The sequence below is a fragment of the Callithrix jacchus genome, chromosome 5, assembly GCF_049354715.1.
Source record: "Callithrix jacchus isolate 240 chromosome 5, calJac240_pri, whole genome shotgun sequence".
Classification (NCBI taxonomy): Eukaryota; Metazoa; Chordata; class Mammalia; order Primates; family Cebidae; genus Callithrix; species Callithrix jacchus.
The window spans coordinates 19,402,362-19,425,950 of NC_133506.1; the positions used below are offsets into that span (position 1 = coordinate 19,402,362).

The following is a 23,589-nucleotide window of genomic DNA, read 5'->3' on the forward strand; positions in this document are numbered from 1 at the left end:
GCATAGTCAGAATAGTGGCTATACTAGGGTCTAGAGGCTTCTGACTGAAGAGGGGCCTGAGGGAACCTTACAGGATGCTGAAAATAATTCTGTATCTCAACCTGGATGGTGTTAGCAGGTTGCATACATAGGTAAAAGTCTTGTAATGGTATACTTAAGATTTGTGCATTTTACTAAATGTAAATTATTTCTCAATAAAATAAATGTTTAAAAGTAAATTAGAATATCCAAAGCTCTCATTTTATTTAAATGTGAATTGTAGGGGAAGGGAATTTATTTTATTTATAAGGGAAAATAAGTGCTAACTTGCTTTCATGTAATACAGAAATGTGTGCTTGATAATGACTGCTGGCATTTTGAAGATAATAGCTATAGGAATTAGAAAGCATACTTTAATGTCAAAAGGAAACAAGAAGTAAAAGTTCGAAAAGCAAAGTAACATAAATGGAAAACGTAAAGAAAGGTGAATGGAATAAAATCAGCACTTCAGTTGTTATCTTGGGTGAGAAGAGGCTGAATACTATGAAAGACCTCTTCATAGTATTCAGAAATGAGTAAATTTGATGACAAAATACAGCCTTACATTAGTCACAAGATATAAAAAAATGGGAACAGAATATTGTAAGCAAATATAAACAAATCAAAAGGTGAAAGAGACAGTGTGTAATGTTCAAAAGACACAATGTAGGCAGAAAACATTGACCCCACACTTACATTTACTAGACAACAAAGCAAATTACATATATATGCATACATGTTTATATGTGTATGGATATATATGTGTAAATATGTTTGTTTTATGTAATCTGCCTTTCAATTTGCATATATTTTCATGTATGAAAGAATATATGCATACTTTTTAAGTACATGAAAATATATAAAAATTGAAAAGAAGTAACATTAAATAAAGGTATAAGTTTATATCATTGTCTTTTGAATTTTTGACAATATTTAATGTTTTAATTTTACTAAATGAAGCAGAAATGCTTATTTTTAGGCTATTACTGTTTTGTTTAAATATCACATTGTTACTTGCTTGATAAGAATAGCTACAGGATTATTTTGCAAAAATGACTACAAGATTATTTTACAAAAATTCTATAGCTGAGCTATGATAACAATTGTACTATTGTCACAAAGTGACCTGCATTTTTCCCATATGCATCTGAAAACTAATGAGAGATGCCTGACCTACATCCAGGGGTCACTGTGACCCATCCAGCCCCTTTGTCAGGTACAGGCAAACAAGGAGATAGCAAGATAGACTTGGGTTCTGGAAATAGCTTGGAAGATTTTGTGTCTTGCTCTCTGAGTCTCTTTTGCTCCAGGAAAGAATGGACACTTTTTGTATTTGCAAGCTGTGGCTCTCGTGGATTCTAAAGCTAGATTGTTTTAGAGGCTGAGAGACTCCAGTGCTAAGGAAGTGGGAGGGCTGGGGCTGGCATAATAGTGGAAATTTATGTCTCATTCTCAGATAGTACTCTATGAGGTAGTAAGATTCCTAGGACTGGCAAGAACATTCCTGGGACACTATCATGAAACTTCAAGTTCTGTGAAGCAGAATCTAGTGGCCCTTGTAGGCAAGGCTATTTGCAGACAAACTTGGACATAGTGTCATCCTCCTCTTCACCATCACTGCCCAGACCATGATGGAAATTTGCACTTACAGCAACAGAATTTAGTCAAAAGAGTGAAAGGGGGCCGGGCGCGGTGGCTCAAGCCTGTAATCCCAGCACTTTGGGAGGCCGAGGCGGGTAGATCACGAGGTCAAGAGATTGAGACTATCCTGGTCAACATGGTGAAACCCCGTCTCTACTCAAAATACAAAAAATTAGCTGGGCATGGTGGTGTGTGCCTGTAATCCCAGCTACTCGGGAGGCTGAGGCAGGAGAATCACCTGAAACCAGGAGGCAGAGGTTGCGGTGAGCCGAGATCGCGCCATTGCACTCCAGCCTGGGTAACGAGCGAAACTCCGTCTCAAAAAAAAAAAAAAAAAAAATAGGAAAACATCACCAATCATAACTTGGAGTCAAATACGTAAAATTTGAAAAAAGGAAAGATGGTTCTTGATTCCTGTCATGTGTAGGAGTTAATTCACACTTGATACATTATGGTTTTAGTTATTTTTTATTTACAACTGATTATGTGACGATTATTTTTGCACATGTGTGCTTTTATATACTATTTTCAGTATGCTCATAAAACATGATTTGCAGTTTCATCTTGATCATTTTTGATCTTGCATCAAATTTTTCACCCACATTATCAAATATTAATTTCAAATATTATTCTGTTTTTAATTAATAATTGATTTTTGGCTTGAATAATTGTTTTACCCTGAGAGAAAATATTTATTAAAATATAATAGAAAAAGCACATTAAATATATAATAAATACAAAATTGTGTGTAAAATATTTCTACTCTGATGAAGCATTCTATTTCCTCTTATTATTGCACAGTCAATTGGGATTTCACAATGGGAAGCTATGCTAAGCCGTGTGTCTTTGTTTTACTTGTATTTAATAGAGCATGTTGTACTTGTTCTGCAGATTGAACTTTAAGTAAATGGACATTCACAGGCCTGAAGTCACAAAATGTCAGTGAAGAACAGCAACCTTTCATGTCCACAGAACATTTACGCAAAATCCAGATATATGGGGAATCCAGATATCATGAGTCTTTGCGACAGCAGGAAGGCTATTATTTAGAAGTTGCACAAAAGTATGTTACCCACAAGGCATAAATTAGAACACTGGGAATCCTCAGTGTATTTGGTATATTTTATTATATGTGGTTTTCTTTAACCCTTTTAAAAGGTATTTAAAATACTTAAAAAGAAACATTTGAAGTAGAAAATTGAAAAGCCAGACATACCTCTACAGAATTCTAAAATGTTTAGAGAAGTTGAAAACCACCAATCTAAGGAATCTTTTCAATTCTCTGACTCCTTGAATTTATGTTTTGATTGAGTAGTGGTTATTCATATTATTATTATTCAGAGCCTCACAAAATAGATCTGTGGTTGACCTACTTCCAAACTTAAGCAACACAAAATCTCGCCCATCCTGTAAAGTCAGTCCTCCACCTCTGCAGTCAGGTACAGGGACAAGAACCTTTTTGGGAAACGGTGCACTAGTGATACTAGATGTATCCCCATGGATGTATTACATAAAGGCTTCTTAAGAGCAGACACCATGAGAGGGTATGACTTTATCTAGTATCCTCAAGTGGCTATTTCCTCACAGAAAATTATTCATGGTGCTTAAAAAATAATGAATTAAAAATAATGAATATGTTGGTCAATATTTTACAACTTAGAGTATAATCTTTCCTCTTATACAGAAACTATTTGGCAGTGCAGTTTAAAGGCAAAATACCCAAAGAGACATTGAAAAATATATTAGAAGAGCACCACTTTCTATTTTAAACAGCTATATTGAGGTATAATTGACATACAGTGAACTGCACATATTAAAATTGGATAAATCCATGAAATCATCACCAGCACCAAGGTAATAAACACGTCTGTCTCTCCCAAAAGTTTTGACATGTCTCTTGGTAATTCCTCCTTTTCACCGTTCCTTTTTGGATATTAATTTTCTATCCTGAAATCTTGATAAACTCACTTATATTTCTAGTAGCTTTTAGAAAGGTTTGATAAGATTTTTAAAATGCAATGTTGAATAGAAATTCTGAGACTAAATATCTTTGTCTTTTTTCTGATCTTAAGAGAAAACCCTTTAGTCTTTAACTACCTATTTTTTTTTTTTTTTTTTTTTTTTTTGAGTTGGAGTTTCGCTCTTGTTACCCAGGCTGGAGTGCAATGGCGCGATCTCGGCTCACCGCAACCTCCACCTCCTGGGTTCAGGCAATTCTCTTGCCTCAGCATCCTGAGTAGCTGGGATTACAGGCACACACTACCACGCCCAGCTAATTTTTTGTATTTTTAGTAGAGACGGGGTTTCACCATGTTGACCAGAATGGTCTCAATCTCTCGACCTCGTGATCTACCCGCCTCGGCCTCCCAAAGTGCTGGGATTACAGGCGTGAGCCACCGCGCCCGTCTAGTCTTTAACTATTAAGTGTGATGTGAGTTGGAGCTTTTTGTTCGATGCCCTTAACCTAACTCATACATCATTAGGTTAAGGATGTTCCCTTCTATCTCAACTTTATTGAGAGTTTTTATCATGACTGGGTATAGGATTTTGTTAAATGTTTTCTTCTGCATCTATTGTCATGTGGTTTTTTATTACTTAGTTTTCTAATATGGTAACATACATTGATTTTGCAATGTTAAGCCAATCTTGTATTCTTAAGATAAACCTTACTCAGTAAGGACATGTCATTTTTTTATATATTGATGGTCATCCTTACCTTTCTTCTTCTATATGTCATATGTCTTTTTCTTCTGACTCTTTTAACATTTTCTTTTTATTACCAATTTTGAGTGATTTGATTATAATATATTTTGATGTTTACTTCTTGGATTGTTTGGGCTATTCAGATCTACAGATTTTCATCAAATTTGGAAAATTTTCAGTCATATGGCTTAAATAATTCTTTTTCTGGCTCTCCCTTTCTCATCTCTTTGGCCACTTCCCTCTCACACATGCATAGATATAATTTTCCACAGCTTACTGATGCTGTTTTTGTTGCTGTTATTTTCTTTTTCCCTGTTTCATTTTGCATCATTTCCATTGCTATGTGATAAAGTTTGCTAATTTTTCCTTCTGTGTGTCTAGTCTCCTGTTGATTGTAACCATTATAATGTTTTTTTCAGATATTATAATTTTCATCTTTAGTTGTTTCTTCACACACATACACTTGTTAGTATGCAGCCAAACTCAGGTGGAACTGTCTGCTTATTTCTCAAATTCTTTCTGTTCTGAGGTTTCTTCTGTCTGGTCCTCTGTCCTATAAACTCTAACTACACTCGTCTCTGAAGACTCTCAACTCTATCTTCTCAACTCAGGAAATCTACTAGTCTCATCCTATGCTGTCCTTCCCTGTACCATGGACTGGAAAATCTCCAGACAGCTGGGATAATCATAGGACTAACCTTGGCCATTTTCTCTCTCTTGAAGATTATTGTCCTTTATTGACTAATATTCAATTTCTTGAATTATGCTTTACATATTTTGACTATTTTTTAATTGTTTCAGGTGATAGCATAAATCTGGTCCTTATTATTCCATCTTGGCCAGAATTAAAAGTCCAAATCATTTAGGTTTTTTTGTTTTTGTTTTTTTGAGATAGGCAAGTTTTGGAAATATGGCCACATTATGTGAGATGCTAAAACATCTGGAAAACTTACCATTGGAGTAAATCATTGTATACTACAAATATATAATGCTACCACTTGTGTCTATGATATAAAATATGTAAATAATATTTATATTGAGTATATAATGTGTGCAAATAAATATTTAAACACACACACACGTTTGGGAGAATATCTGAAATAAATGCCCCACATTCCTTACCCACTCTATTCCTTTGTAATGTGACTTTGCAGCTCCTTCCGTCAGGAGGTAGAGTCTGTTTCCCCACCACTTGAATCAGAGCTAGGCTTTTCATTTGCTTGGCTAATAAAATATGGCAAAACATGACCATTTCTACACTTAAACCTCAAGAGGACTTAGAGGATTCTGCTTTCCTCTAAGAGTTTGATGGGAGATCAGAAAGCATGTGGAGCAGAAAGCAGTAACCCCAGCTGAGACCTTCTTAGTGCAGTGAGTCCCCAGCTAGATCCCCTCCCACTGAATATAGATGTATACATGACCCCTGGGAATATCAGACAACTCCAGCAAATGGTCAGAAAATTATGAGACAATTGGTATTTTTTTAAACAACTGTGTTTTGGAGTGTTTCATTATGCCTGCAGTACTGTATTAAATAGTCTTATAAATGTGCTAGACCCCAAACATTAGCCATCATTAAGTACGTCTGTCCAGAAAATACGTGTAGCATGGCCACTCTAATTCCTTGGATTAAATTCTAAATCTTTAACACAGTGGTTAAGTGTCACCACCTCGAGTAAAATATTTTTAATGTAAAAATGGCATTAGTAACATAAATTAATGTTCTTTTAAAGTAATATGTAGAAATTTTGAGCATGATTTACGATCATGCACACTATAGGTGCAGTTCACTTAAAAACAAATTGGACATTTGCGAATATCGAGAGTTAAAAGTTTACTTAAACACTATTCTCATTTTTCATAGCGATTCATCATTAAATTCCTGCCTTTCAAGTACAGTTTCTTTGCTTTTAAAAAAATACATTCCATTTTTGTTATAAATATTTTATTTAAGAAGATATAAAATTCAATTTGCACAAATTGCTTGAAACCGATTTGTTAAAAACCTGTAGTCATTCAAGGGCAAAACTGGGAAACTTTTGGCAAAACTGTGAAATCATCTGGCTGATGGTGCATGCTGGATTGTGCACTGGAGTCCTGCCAATGTGTCCTTCAACGATGGGAAGTCTTTCCAAGGAGAATGACCTTGGAAACAACAGAGAGTGAACCTTGTTTGCACACCTGGCAAGTTGGTGGGTTTTCTGCCAAAAGGTTGGTTCATCAAATGTTTCACTGAACAGAACACTTGGAGGTGGGACTTGGTTTTTGGGGGGGAACAGAAAGCTATGCCTGATCAATTTATTTAGTACTTTTAGAAAATAGTAAGGCAAGAAAGAAAATGTTAATAAGAGGGTAGTTACAAGGTGCATGCATATGTAACATTCATTGAGATTTAAGATTCACAGACTTTACTATGTGTAGGTTACTCCCCAGAACTATTTTTAATAACAGGGAGAGTCCAAGAGAATATCGTGTGTTGATGCTGGAAAGGGATTTGAGTGTTCACAAGAATACCTATCAGATTTTTACCTTTCAAAAGGCATTCGTTTAGGAAAATAATGTCAAATAGACATTAGGCTCACAATTAGTTAGGTGACTAAAATGAAACAAGGTTCTTTAAAAGTTGAAGGACATAGGCCAGACGCAATGGCTCCTGAGTGTAATCTCAGTACTTTGGGAGGACAAGGTGGGAGAATTGATTGAGGCCAGGAGTTTTGAGACCAGCCTGGGCAACATAGCGAGATCCTGTTTCAACCAAAAATGTAAAAATGAGCCGGGTGTGGTGGCACATGACTGTAGTCCCAACTACTCAAGAGGCTAAGGTGGGAGGATCACCTGAACCCAGGAGTTTAAAACCAGCCTGGGCAACACAGCGGGGACTCATAGCTACAGATTTTCTTTTTAAAGTAGCCGGCTGTGGTGACACACAACTGTAGTCTCAGCTACTCTAGAGGCTATGGCTGGAGATCACTTGAGCCTAAGAGTCGAGGCTGCAGTAAGCCATGTCCGTACCACTGTACCACTCTAACCTAGGCAACAGAGCGAGAACCTGTTTCTCTTTCTCAAAAAAAAAAAAAAAAAAAAAAGTGGAAAGACGTGGTACGACAAATGGAAGAATTAATAATGTATGTTTTAAATGGTAACATTCTAACTTGTTATCTTTATACCAGTAAGTATACAACAGCTGAAATTATGAATACATTCATTCTCATAGGGAATCATTAAGAAGAAGTTGAGATTCAAGAATTATTGAGTAATGTCTAAGGTTGACAATATAGGAGACAGTTATATTCCACTGAACTCCACTACTGTTATGATCTGAGGAGGTCAATAGCAAGGGCCAGCAAACTCTGCCCCACAGGCCAAATCTGAAATGCTGCCTGTTTTTAAAAAAATCTTTATTGTAGTGCAGCCACCCTCCATTAATTTAGTATTGTCTTTGGCTGCTTTTGCATTACAAGAGCCATGCTGAGTGGTTGCAACAGGGACCACAAAACCAGGAAAGCTTAAAATATTTCCTCTCTGGTGCTTTATCAAAAAAGTTTGCTGACCCTGGTCTATAAGAAGTAGTATTCATAATTACTACCCTCTAGAGTTCTTATTGTACATACATAGTAAAACACAGAGTATTATGTTCATTTATGATTTATGCACCTATGTGGGGGGGGGAAGCAGGATTACAAACATCTTGTATCTATCTCTTACAGCAGTTCTGCTCTCTTAGAGTTTAAGCAAATGTAGGAAAGAGAAGGTAAATAACCAAAAACTTTCCAAGCCCACATGACTAACTGGCTAAATCTAAACTTGAACCCACATCTATCTGATTCCAGCCTCTCTTCAGTCCACCACAGAGTTTCAAATTCAGATTTGCAATGCATAAAACTGAGACCCAGAGTGGGGAAAACATGGATGTCTAGTTTTAGTGCTAATCCCAGGTCATATGCAACAGAGTGGTAACAGATAGGACCATTAAACCAAGATTTGGGGAAATACAGCAAAGGTGAGTACTTCTCTGAGTCTCCCATCAAAGTCCTTTGGGTTGGGTTTCTCCTAACGGAGAATTGATTAATCATCCTTAGTCAATCATCCTGGTAATCAATTATCCACATAAAACCACACACTCTTTCTCTTTCCTCTGTGTATAAAATCTATAATAAAATCAAAGTTTCTTTTAATCATAAATTTATGAAAAGATTAATCCATGCCTGTGCCTTTTGTTTTTTTCTTATTTTTTTCTGCATATAAGTTGATAGTTTTGTTTTGTGTAACATTAATTTCTCCAGTTTTTGCTTCCTCTGAAGTAAGGTAAGGGTAGCCTGACTGATACTGGCAAGCATGAAATTGTAGAAAGAAAGAGATAAGAGTACAGTTTCATTTTTTTAAAAATGCCAATCCTAGGCTCTTTGAAGGATGATGGAAGGGCAAACAGAGATCTAGAAGTCTCTTCAGGCCTTCTGCTCTCTCACAGAAGTTTCCCTTGATTTCTCTGTAGGTATCTAACAGACTGAACCTCAGCAAAATGCTGGTGTCTCAGTGCATGGTCCTTACACATAATCCAGGATGAGGACCTGTTAACATTGCCTATACAAAACCTTATTTTATTTTCTAGATAAAGGAAATAACATCTAAGTTGCTTTTACTATTTGAAACACTCTGATGACCTGAGCTATAGCCACACAAATTCAAAGTCTTATTGAATAATTTAAGCTCACAGAAAAGAGCCCAGATCCTTATCCAGAGTGTGCTGAACTCTGTCCCTGGAACAGATGGGGTTAATTTTGGGAAAAGAATAAAGCTTTGAGGAGGAAGACTAATTAAGAAGAAAATAGAGATTAATTTCCTAGGACTCCTGTAAAAAAATTACCACAACCTCTTGGCTTTGACCCACAGACATTTTTCTCCCAGAATTCTGAAGACCAGGAGTCTGAAATCAAGGTGTCTGCAGGAACATGTTTCCCCCAGAAAATCAAGAGGAGAGTCTGTTCCTTGACTCTTCCAGCCTCTGTTGATGTTTCTTGGCTTGAGGCTAAATCACCCCAACTCTGCCTATGTTTGTCATTTTTCCCTGTCTTCTGAATATTTTCTCCTCTGTGAGTCTGTCTCAAACTTCTTCTGACTCTCTCATAAGGATACATGTGATCAAACTGTAGGCCCACCCAGATAATGCAGGATAAACGCTTCCTCTAAAAATCTTCAACATAATCACATCTTCTGCCATGAAAGGTAATGCTTATTCTCTTGACATATAACATAATACTCAGCGGTTCTGGGAATTAGGATGTGGACATATTTTTGTTTTTTAATTTTTTTACTTTTTTTTTTTTTTTTGAGATGGAGTTTTGCCCTTGCTACCCAGGCTGGAGTGCAATGGCACGATCTCGGCTCACTGCAACCTCCGCCTCCTGGGTTCAGGCAATTCTCCTGCCTCAGCCTCCTGTGTAGCTGGGATTACAGGCACGCACCACCATGCCCAGCTAATTTTTTGTATTTTTAGTAGAGACGGGGTTTCACCACGTTGACCAGGATGGTCTGGATCTCTTGACCTCACGATTCGCCCACATTGGCCTCCCAAAGTGCTGGGATTACCAGCGTGAGCCACTGTGCCCAGCCTGGATATGAACAATCTCTTTTGAGGCCTCCATTCAGATTTTAAAGAAGAGCGTATGAGAGTCTTCCCCTCTCTAAAAAATCTAAATTTGTTTGTTTGGCTCTGACTCTAGAACTTGGAGAAGCCTGAAAATGTTCTGGTGGGTGTGGAGTGTAATAAACTTGTGCCTGGGCAAGCAGAGATTTCAGATGGAGCCGTGCTTGCCTTGTTGGTGTTACATAGTCTCTTTGCTGTGCACTTCTCCCACTATCTTCAAATTTCAGGAAAGCCTCCTTTGAAGTTACATCCTGACCTCTGGGTGTTCTGAGGACTCAGGATAGGACCTGCGCCTGTGCTTGGGCAAAGAGATGCAGAAAAGGCTGTGTCTCAGACTTAGAGGTAACATCAACCAATGAATGTGGCTAATATCTAAGTACGAGGGTTTTTCTATGAATAATTATGGGGAAAGAGAAAACTGCTGGATGGAAAAGTGAGGAGGGCCAGGTGCAGAAACATGAAGTGACTGAGTGCCCTTGATGCAGTGTCATGGGGGACTCTGTAAGGCAGTTGGGGAACATTTTGAGATGAAAGTGGAGAGTAGTCACCTGCAAACAGCAGCTCATCAGGCTGGTGGATTCAGGCTACGATAATCCCCATGCCTTCCTCATAAGCCACTGAGTCATGGTTCCTAAAGTAAATGTAATATTGCTATTTGGGTAAAGTCGTGATTTCCTGTAAAAGGGAAATTTTATTTTTGGTTCACTTCAACTAAAATATGTTGAATATATCTAAGTATTAATACTATTATTAGAGGATGAAGGTTTATAATTTGAAATAATGTAGCTTAATTTTTCACTTATCTGTGTGATATCATGTGTCACTTGATGAACTATACACATTCTATTTTCTTTGCAGAAAAATAAAACCACTCTAATTTCACAGTAAAGAGCAGTAGTCCTGGAGAACATGGGCAAATCATGCTGGCTATTAATCCAGACCCACTGCAAGGCTGTCAAATGCAAAAATTGAATGGTAATGATACAGGGAAATTGAAACAGAAAGAAGCCAAACTCCTTTTGTAAAATTCAAGAAAGATGAATGCAGAATTGACCCTGGTGAATAATTTGGCAAGATGTATTGGCTTTCTCTAGGCATGGAGTTTATAGGCAGATTAAATTCAACAGGCAAGAAATGGACAGGAAGTAGATTCAAAGCAAGAAACAATGGGGTCTTTTTAAAAAATATCACCATGATGTTATTTTTTTAAGTTTATATGTCTTAATAAAAAAATAGTAATGCAAGTTGGCAATAGAATATGTCAATATTTTCCACCTTCGAAAATGTCACCAGCAGTTAGGAAATTATGTCAGCCACAGATCTCATGGACACTATGTATCTATCTTTATCTCTATCTCTATCTCTACATATGGACACTATATGGGTACTATATATATGTGTGTGTGTATATATATACATGGACACTATATATATATACAGACACACACACATATATGTAAAATCTGGGAATATATATATATATATATATGTATCTGGAGAGAGTAATGAGAGTAATGATGGGGAGGTGCATTACATGTTCTGGATGTTGAGAAATATCCTTCCATATCCACCCCGGTAGAGTTCATACAAACATATCTTAACACATTCAGGGAGAGTAATTCAGAATAACAAGAAAAGACTGGATAAAAACGGTGACATTTATCAATCAATATTATGTGCCAGGTATGTGCTCAGTACTATCAATTATGATATTTAATTTACTCCATAATATTAGTAACTAGGGATAATTATTGCACATTTTTATTGATGAAGACATAAGAAGAAATATTAAAACCTTTAACATAGAAAACCAGTAAGAATACAATCATAATTTCAATGTGAGTCTTTCTAACCTCATAAGTTTTTAAAAATAGCATAATATTACTTGTAAAACCAATACAACATTTACTACTTGAATAAAAGTAAGATTTTAATTAAAAATCGTGGCTTTTAACAAATATTCTTAAAGTGCCCCCTGAAAATTTCTCAAGGTGGTAGACATGTGAAGACTTCTTACTTAAAACTTGTATCATATGTATAAATACATAGATTACATACATACTCATAATTTTTAATATAGAACTTGATGAAGTAGATTGTGCATTATTGAGACAAAATAAAAATGTAAAATCTGAGAAAAGATAAATATTTTTAAGCAATTATGTTTTTATGTTATTTTTTATGTACTACTGTATTATCATATATAATTTGTTTTATTTATAATTTATGTTAAAATTTTTAATTTTGTTTTTATTATAATCACATATAATTTGTTTTATTAATGAGATTGAATATTCTAATTATTTTTTTAAACCTTGACTTAACACTTGTAAAAGAGCTTCAGCACATACCTTTATTCATATAAATAATTTAAAAAATAATCTTGAAAGCATCTTGCACATTAAGAAAAGTAAACAAAGCCTATGTATATATTTCAATGAATTATTACAAAGTGAATCTACCTAGACCGAAGCAAAGAATTTCCACATTCCATAAGCTTCTATTCTGATCCCAATGTAACTCCCCAAATAAAGTATTTTCTATAGTGTCTTTAACTTTCACATAACAGGGATCATACTATGTGTTCTCTGTTTTGTTTATGTTTGATTCATCCAAATTGTTACAAATAATGGTAGTTCATTCATTTTCATTGCTAGACAGTTCTGGATATATGAACATAACTCAAATTATTTCTACATTTTAATATTGTTAGGCGTTTGGCTTGTTTTAAGTTTGGAGATATTACAAGTAATGCTGCTCTAACCATCACCCAGGCTTGAGTGCAGTGGTGCAATCATGGCTCACTGAAGCCCCGACCTCCTGAGCTCAAGTGATCCTCCCATCTCAGCTTTCCAGATAGCTGGGACTACAGGTGCACACTGTAGTCCCATACCTGGCTAAATTTTTGTAGACACGGAATTTTGCCATGTTGCCCAGGCTGGTCTCAAACTCTAGACCACTGATCTTGCACTGATCTTCCCACCACAGCCTCCCAAAGTGCTGGGATTACAGGTGTGAGCAACCACACGCAGACAAATGTCTGCATAGCTATCTGTTGAGTATATACCTAGGAATGTAATTGCTGGGTTATATGGTAAATATATGCTTAATTGTATAAGAAACTGCCAAACACTTTCCAAAGCGAGTGTACCATTTTTCACTTCCACTAGCAATGTATGATCCATCTATTTTCTCCATGTATCTATCAACATTTGACATTGTCACTCAAAGAACTTTAGGCAATCTTGTGTATGTGTAATGATAGGTATCTCAACATTGTTTTAATTTGTATTTCCACATAACTAATGATGTTATGTACTTTTTAATATGTTGAATGGCCCTTTGGATAGCCTTCTTTTGTGAAAAAAAATCAGGAATTGTGTTCATTTTTCCATTGGATTATTTGCTTTTTGCTTCGTAAGAATATTTCTATTCTCTGAATAAATGGCCTTTATGTATACAAGATATTTGATTTGCAGATGTCTTTGCTCACTCTCTTGCTTGCCTTTTTGTTATTTTGTGTGTTTTGATGAATAAAAGTTTCTAATTTTAATTAATTCACATTTATTCATCTATTTCTTTATGGTTGGTGCTTTTTGTTAGAAGCATCTGTTTAAAATGTTTGGTTTATTTTATTGTTGTTGTTAAAAAGCACCTTGACTTCCTACCCCAGTCAGATCAAGGCATTCTCCTGCATTATGTCCTAGAAACTTTATTGTTTTACCCTTTATGTTTTGTTCTATGATCAAGATCAGCCTGGAATTGATTTTCTATAGATGATGGTAAGGGAAAATTTGTATTTTTCCATACGGATATTCAATTGACCAAACACCAGTAATTGGAAAAAAAAAATTGTTTACTTACTAGTCTACAATGTCACCTTTGTCATAAATCAACTGCTGTCATGCATGAGTCTGTTTTTGAACTCTATATTCTGTTTCATTGATCTATTTATGTATTCTTCAGACAATCCTACTCTGATTTATTTACTGAGGTTTAATCTTGATAACAAATAGTGTAAGCCTTCATACCCAGAAGGCTGGTCTTTTAAATTATTCTATTTTTATCCCTAATCACTCTCTCCTATTCACATATATACAAGAAAATGTGGCAATCCCTAAAGGGACTTCACTGGACCTTTAGAAAAATTTGAGGAGTATTAACATCTTAATATATGTTGAGTTCAATATAAGGAAATAGTAGATCTCTCCATTTTTAAAGAGTATTTTAGGGTGGGCGTGGTGGCTCATGCCTGTAATCCCAGCACTTTGGGAGGCCAAGGCAGGCTGATCACAAGGTCAAGAGATCAAGACCATCCTGGCCAACATGGTGAAACCCTGTCTCTACTAAAAAATACAAAAATTAGCTGGGCGTGGTGGCATGGCTCTGTAGTCCCAGCTGGTCAGGACACTGAGGCAGGAGAATCACTTGAACCCAGGAGGTGGAGGTTGCAGTGAGCCGAGATCGTGCCACTGCACTCCAGCCTGGTGACAGAGCGAGACTTCATCTCAAAAAAACAAAGTTTTCTATGTTGAGATTTTTTAAATCTTTCATTAGGTTTTTAATAGGTGCTTTTCTTTTTGAAACAGTGTCATTGCCTGGTGCACCTGAATTTATAGACAAGTTTGAGGAGGTGGCGTCTGATTTACATAGGGCCCACAGATTGGTTGTGATGTTTACATAGCCTGAGGTGTGATGTTTACACAGCATGAGAAGGCTGTCGACCCCACCCTAATGTAGTTATGCAAATAGGCTTTCCACTTGGCCAGTGCCATGTTGTTTGCTCCTTACTGTACACGTGGGTGGCCAGGAGAAGGGAACATAGAGCTGCCATTTTGAACATGCCTAGTCCCAGATAGGCTTTTCTACTGGCACAGCTGCTGGCATTCACCCATGCAGGCTTCCAGCTTGCTTGTCTATGTCTGCAGCTTGACTTTATAGGCTGCTCTGTGTTAGAAAAGAAAATGATCTGGGGGCTGCTTTTTAGTAAAAGGAAAACCTTATCAAGGACTTTCTTACCCTCACAATCTGCCTACATAATTTCTCCTTAATTCCTGTATCATTGTAACTGTTTAAGTTACAGTGTTTATGAGGGCTTTGGTAAAATACCTGCGTTTTTGGATTAAAAGCAACAACAAAAAATATGCTTCAGGAATAAAAGCATAAACATACCAAAGGTGTGAATGGTATTCACGTTGATTGTATGATCTCTTCCCTCAACTTGGCAGGAATTTTGCAGCATATTCAATGCCTATGTGAAAGTTATCAATTATGAGTAATCATTTTCTAATTATTTCTTGACAGAATATATGACTGAAATTATTCTTTAAATTTATCTAGCATTCAGTGACCTTGTTATATCCACTTTTTAATACAAATAAACTATAAATTACTTTGGATTTTCTATATACACAACACTTTCATCTGCAAATGAATATTTTATTTCTTCTTTCCAATTATTTCACCTTTTTTATTTTATTCTTTCTTACTGCACTGACTAGGTCTCCAGTGCAAAGATGATTGGCAGTTACTATGGCTGCTATCTTGGTTTCATTCTAAATATCACAGAGAATGCTTGTTTAGAAACTCTTGATCAAATTAAAGAAGGTTCCCTTCTCGTCCTAGTTGGTTATGAGTTTTGTTGCTTTGCTGTTGTTTTTAGAGACAGTCTTTCTCTATTGCCCAGGCTGTCGTGCAATAGCACTATAATAGCTCACTGCATTCTTGAACTTTGGGCCTCAAGTGATTCTCCTATCTCTGCATCCCATGTGGCTGGGACGATAGGCATGCGCCACCATTTCTGGCTAATTTTTTTTTTTTTTTTTGAGACGGAGTTTCGCTCTTGTTACCCAGGCTGGAGTGCAATGGCACGATCTCGGCTCACTGCAACCTCTGCCTCCTGGGTTCAGGCAATTCTCCTACCTCAGCCTCCTGAGTAGCTGGGATTACAGGCATGCACCACCATGCCCAGCTAATTTTTTGTATTTTTAGTAGAGACGGGGTTTCACCATGTTGACCAGGATGGTCTCGTTCTCTTGACCTCGTGATCCACCTGCCTCGGCCTCCCAAAGTGCTGGGATTACAGGCTTGAGCCACCGCGCCCAGCTGTAATTTTTTTTTAAGGTTTTATAGCGATGGGGTTTTGCCATGGTGCCCACGCTGGTCTCGAACTCCTGGCCTCAAGTGATCCTCCCTCCTCAGTCTCTCAAAGTGCTGGGATTACAGGCATGAGCCACTGTGACCAGCATCTATGAGTTTTTATTGTGAATACTGAGTTTTATTAAATGCTCTCTTAGCATCTTTTGAGATGATCTAGTCTTTATTCTTTGTGGCGAATCACAGTGAGCTTTGAGTTTATACTACTCATGCATTCTTAGAGCCACCTCTGTTTTGTCAAGCTGTCCCTTTATTCTAACACTGTATCGATGGGCTTATTATTATTTTGCTTTGGTTTGCATCAATGTTCCTGAGAAAAACTGACCTATAATTTTCCTCTCTTTTAACATCCTCCTTCGGTTTTAGTATCAAGGTTATGCTGGCTTGATAAAAAGAGGCCCAGTGAGTTTACTCTCTCTCTATTATCTTGAATAACTTTTGTATGATCGCACTTATTATTTTCTTAAACATTTGATAGAAATCACAAGTGAAGCAATTTGAAGTCGAAAGTTTTTTGTTTTTTGATTCTTGTGTGTATGTGAAAAGACTCTTTCTTAGATAACTTTTAGATAACTATCATCATCATTAAATTTTCTATTTTGCTGTTGTATCAGATTTGGTAAGATTTATTTTTTCAGGAGTTTATCCACTGTATCTTTTTTTTTTTTTTGCCAGAAAGTTTTTCATATTATTCTCCTAATATTCATTCTCATTTACTGACCATGGTTTTCATTACCATGCGGTGCTTTATGCCTCGTTGTTTCTTGACTTGAACCTTGCCAGAGGTTTAAGCAATTTCATCAGTTTTTCCAAAAAAGCAACTTTTGGTAGATTTGCTTTTCATTTCCTTAATTTTGTCCCCAGCCTTTATTCTCTTCTTCCATTTTTTGACTTAATCTGCTACTGTTTTCTAACTTACGGAGATGAATACCTGATCATTAGCTTTCAGTTTTTTCTTCTCTTTTGTAGACATGTGGCTACGAAGTTCCCCGTAATCATCGACTGAGTTATATTCCATACATTTTGATTTTTTCCATTTTCATTATCATTCATTTCAAACTACTTTCTATTTTCATTTACCCATAGGTAATTTAAAAGTATAGTAATTTTTACATACACACACACACACACACACACACACACACTTTCTTTTTTTGATTACTGATTTTGAGCTGAATTCTACTCTGACTAAAATGCATACTATGTACAGTTTCAGTCCTGTGAATTCAATTTGTTTAGACTTGTCAAGAATAACATCAATTTTGATAAATGTTTTGTATACATTTAAAAATAACATTAATTAAGGTGGTGTTAGAAATAATATTGTAAACATGCCAATTAGGTCAGATTTATTATTCATATCATTTACTTTTGCTATAGCCTTCCTAAATTTGTCTACTTATTTAATTATGTACTGACAGAATTGTAATAAAATCTTCTGCAAGTAGAAATCTATTTCATTTACTTCTATTACATTGTGTATTAGTCTATTTTTATCATTTCTATTATATTGTATTTTATACATTTGGAAGCTGTATTATTAGGTATCATGTTACCTCTCATTCATTACAAAGCTTTGTGACTATAATGCTTTGACTTTTTCAGAGAATATAATTCATAAATCAGTGTAACCAGAAACATAATAAACGGCAACATGTCACATTATAATGAATGTTTACAACTAAATGGAGAAACCAAAGTCAGCCTATCTGAACCTCAGTCTCCCACTTTTTCCTCGTGAGCTAAATGAACATGTGATCTACTCCTCTGCACCAAGATCTGGACCAAAACAAAACTTCAGCTTCCATCAGTATTTTCATTGAGAAATTAGTATTTAGAATTTTATATTTTCTTTTTAAAATAATTTTTATCATTATACAAAGGATCTCTCTCATTTTAACCTTGATTGCCATCTTTTTGACTCAGTTTAGTCTAATTCTTCTAGACTTCTTTTGTTTAATATTTGCCTTATATCTTTTTCCCACATCTAAATAGCTTTTGTTGTATCACTGCTCTAAAACTGTACTGCTCATTGTCAAAGATAGTATATCCACTGAAAGTCAAAGACACCTCTTGGAGATTACTCATTCTCTGGGTATCTTTTATATATCTATACATGTTAATAAGCATCTATTTATTTTCCTCTTGATAATCTGTTTTTTGCTACAGAGTTTCTTTTGTAACCAAGAACGTATGAGGATTGAGCTAACAATAACCTAGCATGGCTTCTGTGCCCCTCTCTGGCTCTGGCTTTTCATATCTCCTTTTTTTCTATGCTCTGTGTTGATTTAGCATATCTCATATAAGCCACGTGTCTAATATTAACTTTCAGGTCAATATGATACATGGACAATGGTAGATAGGAAAATCAATTCTGCAGCAGGCAATAAGAAGTGTCTTATTGGCTGGGTGCATTGGCACACACCTGTAATCCCAGCACTTTGGGAGGCCGAGGTGGGCAGATCACCTGAGGTCGGAAGTTGGAGACCAGCCTGATTAATATGGAGAAACCTTGTCTCTACTAAAAGGACAAAATTAGCCAGGTGTGGTGGCGCATGCCTGTAATCCCAGGTACTAGGGAGGCTAAGGCAGGAGAATCACTTGAACCCAGACGGCGGATGTTGTGGTGAGCCGAGATTGCACCATTGTACTCCAGCCTGGACAACAAGAGTGAATCTCCATCTGAAAAACAAAAACAAACTAACACAAAAAAAGGTGCCCGGTCAACTGCAGTGATCATTCGATCTACAACTGTTCTTTGAAAAAGGGTATAACAAAAGGCTAAACCTGATCCATAACTTTAAAATGTCTTTTTAATTTCAACGTTTAATTATAAATTAGAAAATACTGCATACAAATCTCAAATGCCAGCTTTTTTTCAAAGTTCAGAAATTCTGGCAGCAGTAAAATAACAGTCTTACACAGAAACAATGGCTGTGTTTAACAATGCTAGTTCCTTCCTTTTTAGGTTGGGCCTAGGTTCGCACCATTGCTCTGACACAATTTTCTTTTATAGAGTTGTCCTGAATGCTTTTCAGTTTGTGATCCTTGAAAAAAACTGACAGTAAACTCATTGCTTTGAGAGAAAGTACTTTATCTTATTTACCTTTAAATCACAACATGCTGCAGAATGTTTGGATCACATTTGGTGACTAAAATGATGTCAGTGAAATAGTTAAAGCTTTAAAAAATACCAATATTTACACCCATCCCTTGATTGTCAGTTAAAAAAGTGGATTTTAATTAATGCCTGAAATCCACAGATGCCACAAACACCTCAATTTATCCAATAATTTCTTCTTAAATCAAACTTTCAAAAAATAATTAGGGGTGCTAACAAGTAGCAAATCTGACTGTGAATGGAATTGGCTTTCTTTTGTTTAGTGGAGGAAGATAATTAGCAGGAAATGGCCAACAGATGATGAGCAGAAAGAGGAAGGCAGGGCACAACAGATCACTCACAAGAAACCAGAGACCTCAGATCCCCAAGAATTGATTTCACTGCAAATCCCAATAATTGCTAAAAAGAGTTTCCTGGGACAAGCAGTTAAAGCAGGTCACACATATTAAAAGACATGCTTTGTTTAGTAATATTGGAAGAATTGAGAATCGTGCCGATTTTTATGAGTAAGCACCTTGATAATCAATGAAAAACATCTTACATTTTAATTTAAGGCTTTTTAAAGTCTTTGAATTTGTTATTTCATGGAGCCTCAGTCCCACAACTCAGCTAGACACAAACAAGACATCTTTGCCAAAAAGTTTAACTTTCACTTTCTTTGTTGGATGAATCAGAAAGCAAATTCTCCTTCAGAACAGTATGACCTCAGAAGGCTCTGGAACATCCAGAATCTGGGAAGGACTAACAGGATTTATATGTACTGATAGGAAAGGACCACTCAGCACCTAGTGATAACACCATATTCAATCAAGGGAAATTAAATTCTAACAGGATTAAAGGAGTCAGCAGTTAATACATAGGAGTATGATTTCCCCCAAGCCGACATGCACGTTGAAAGCTCATCTTCTATGGGAGAAACTGCTAAGAACGTGACACAATGCATTAAGGTAGAAGGCAGCTTAAAATATATTCAGAAATTCTAGCTTTTCATTCTGCTACAGCAACACAGATTATATCTGAATTGCCTCATACTTATTGCCCTGTTTTCTAAGAGCAAATGCAAAAACATGCACCAATATAGCACTATGGAACCAACCTAAATAAACTAAAATTATATAGGATATCTATATATAATGTGACTATCACACACACACACACACACACACACACACACACACACTAAAAATAATAAATGTCCCCAAATATAAAACATGGAAATCCCAAATACATTTGATTATTTCAAATCAAGGCTCTTTAGTACTTTGTTACTGTGCCTCAGAAATCTAGCCATTCCCAATCCATGTTTCTGTACTTCTTAATTTGCAATTTTGATAAAATTCAAAGGAGATGCCTATGGCTTATGCAAATCAAGGAGCAACACTTCCCTAACAGCAGTTACAAGGGACCTTTTTCCCAAAAGCATTGTCTATCCCTGAGAAGAAATATAACATTCCTTTATAAGTACTGCCACTTATCAGCTTGCTTCCTGCCATAAGTGCAATGTTAGACAAAGAAGTCTGCTTCTCCTTGGTTGCTCCTTTCTCTTTGATAAAACTGATTCCAAGCAATTAGAAGCTACAGCAATTCAAAAGAGCCTGAGCCAAAGGGCAAGCTTGTCCTTGAGAGAGGTCATACCTCCTCAGCTAAAGCTTGTCTTTGCTTGGGGACAACAGTTCCCTGTCCACCCTCTCTCTAAGAGACTTACTGTTATGCTCATACCCACATTTCTCAGTCAGGGAAAGATACTGGCCTCTGTAGTAGACTGATTTAATTAATGGCTCCAATATTTGAGCCCTACCGGTACTGTCACCCTCTTCCCTGTAGCATTCTAGTGCCTGCTTAGTCTGACTTTAAGCCCAATTGTGCAATTTCTTTTGGCCTATGAGGTGTCAGCAAGCATGATGCAAGGAGAGGCTGGAAGAATGCTACATATTGGGGTTGTTCACCTTGCTCTCTCCAAAATGTCTATGTGAAGATGTCTAGGCTAGCCTGCCAGATGATGAAAGACATGTAGAATACAGTCCAGTCAACCCAGCGAGATGATCTTAAATCAGCCAATAGCCAATGACAATCATGTGATAAGCCCAACTGAGATCAGTTACCTCTTTTACAATCTACAAGCAGGAAACCTTTATTCTCTTTCGATAATCTTTTCATTTTCTCCAAGGGCCGAATCCTTCAGAACCATAACTATGGCTTGAACAATCTTCCTAATAAGAAAACAAGATACCTTGTGTGTTGGGTGCATCTCTTGACGTTTCTAGTTATACCACCTAAGCACTTTCTTTGCTCAACTGCTGAATGCCATAAAATAATGTGGTTCAGTAATTAGATGTTTATCTTGCTTAGATAAATCCCTAATATGTCATATTGTTAAATGTGTTATAAGATATGAGCCATTTTTGTTTCCCTTTGGAAAATTTTTATTCATAAAAATTGAGATGATCCAAAAAACACTTCTTTGACTTTTAGGACTGTGTCCACACATGTTATTTTAAAAGAACCAGGATGGAGACTGCTTTCTTTGAAAGCTGTAATTCATCTTTATGATAATAATCAATTGTGTGACAGAATCCAATCCATTAATTTTATAAGGTAACATCCTCTGTGCTTTCACTTATATTAAATTTAAAACAGTCGTAGGTGAAAGTTTAGAAATTCATTGATGATTTTAAATTATTGAATTATAGTCAGATTGTATTAAAACAAATCAATTTTAATGCTTTTTATAGGAGGTACACCCACAACATGAGAGCATGGAACCTTTGAAGCTAAAAATATGAGAAAAATTTTACATGGCAAATTTTAACTAAAATAAGTCTGGTATAAATATATTTAAATGAATCAAAAAGACAAAAATACGAGGCCAGGGGTTGAAATGGTCTTTGTAGAGTTATGAAAAACTTAAAACAGACAAATAATAATATTCTAATTTTTCATGCACCTAATAAAATGCCTCTAGAAGATATGTTTCTGAAAGATTGAAGATTTTATTTTAAAATGCAAACAAATATTTAAAACAATATCTTCATACCTTTGGAGAATGAAAACTGTCTTAAATATGTCACAATGTGCTAAAAAGCAAAAAAAAAAAAAAAAAAAAAAGGATGGATAATTTTCACTAAATGAAAATTAAGAACTTATGGTTATCAAAGAAACCATAAGGGAAATGAAAAGACACAAAGTGGAAGAAGGTATTTCCAACCTATGTCACGTCTGGTCCATTAATCAAAGCATAGCCCAATAAATTATAATATATTTACAAAATATATTATACACGGTAGTGAAAATGAATGGGCTCTAGGTCTTGCAACGAGTGAATAAATTTAAAAATAAGAATAGAATTGAGTCAAAAAAGCGACTAGAACAAATACTATGTATGGTATATACCCTTTCAATAAACTCAAAACTAAACAATTTATTCTTTAGAACTGTCTATAACTAAGAGACTAATTATAAAATATCAAGAAATGATAAAAATTAAATTTAGAACAATGTTTGCTCCAAGGATTGAGGGCAGAGGAAGGAACAGAGATAAAGGAGACAGATAAGACAGACTTAACAAGCACTAAATTTTGATATTATGGACAATACTTTTGGCTTATATTTTTATCCTACCTGCTTCCATAAAATGATAAGGAAGGATAAGTTGGATTAGATGCTTTCTTGGCATTTACTATTCTAAATGTATTTTCCATCTTGAAGTTACTGTGTGAAGCCAGGAGCAATTACTTTTTGAGAGGATATACTGTCACCACCTTTCAAGGTGTCATTGTCCTGCATTTCATCAGAACTACTTGAGCCGGCTAGAGCTTTACATGCCAAGCATTACAAAATAAATATAGAATTGGATTTTTTCCATCTGTAAAGCAAGAAAATGCACATTTGAATTCTGACTAAAGGGACACACACCTTTTTTTGAGAAAAGTACAGATTGCAAGGGTTTGGTGTTGACACAAACACTCATTTTGGTAAGTCCTTTGCTTCTTATAAATTATTGGGTTATTTTCTAAAACATCTACCTTTCTAACTAAAGTTTCTCTTAAACAGAAACAATGGCTTAATCATTTTCCAAAGGACTTTTTTCTTCATAGCAGTATTGAATGTAAAATGCAAACAAATATTTGGAACAATATCTTCTTTAATACCTATTAAATACCCGAAGCTTGATTTAATAGGTCTTCAGAGGATACATTGCACCCATGAGAACAATCAGTATAGACTGGTGGCTTCTCAGCCAGGTGTTTTTTGAATGTGTGGGTGCCTGAGTGGGGTCATACAAAGCCGCTTTGATTCGTTTGCCCAC

General features: G+C 35.9%; 1 long non-coding RNA gene across 2 annotated transcripts in view; it reads left to right on the plus strand.

Annotated features, from left to right (window-relative positions):
- The window catches only part of LOC144582456 (uncharacterized), a 623,889-nt gene that overhangs the window by 320,893 nt on the left and 279,407 nt on the right, over window positions 1-23,589 (plus strand). The window lies entirely within an intron of this gene.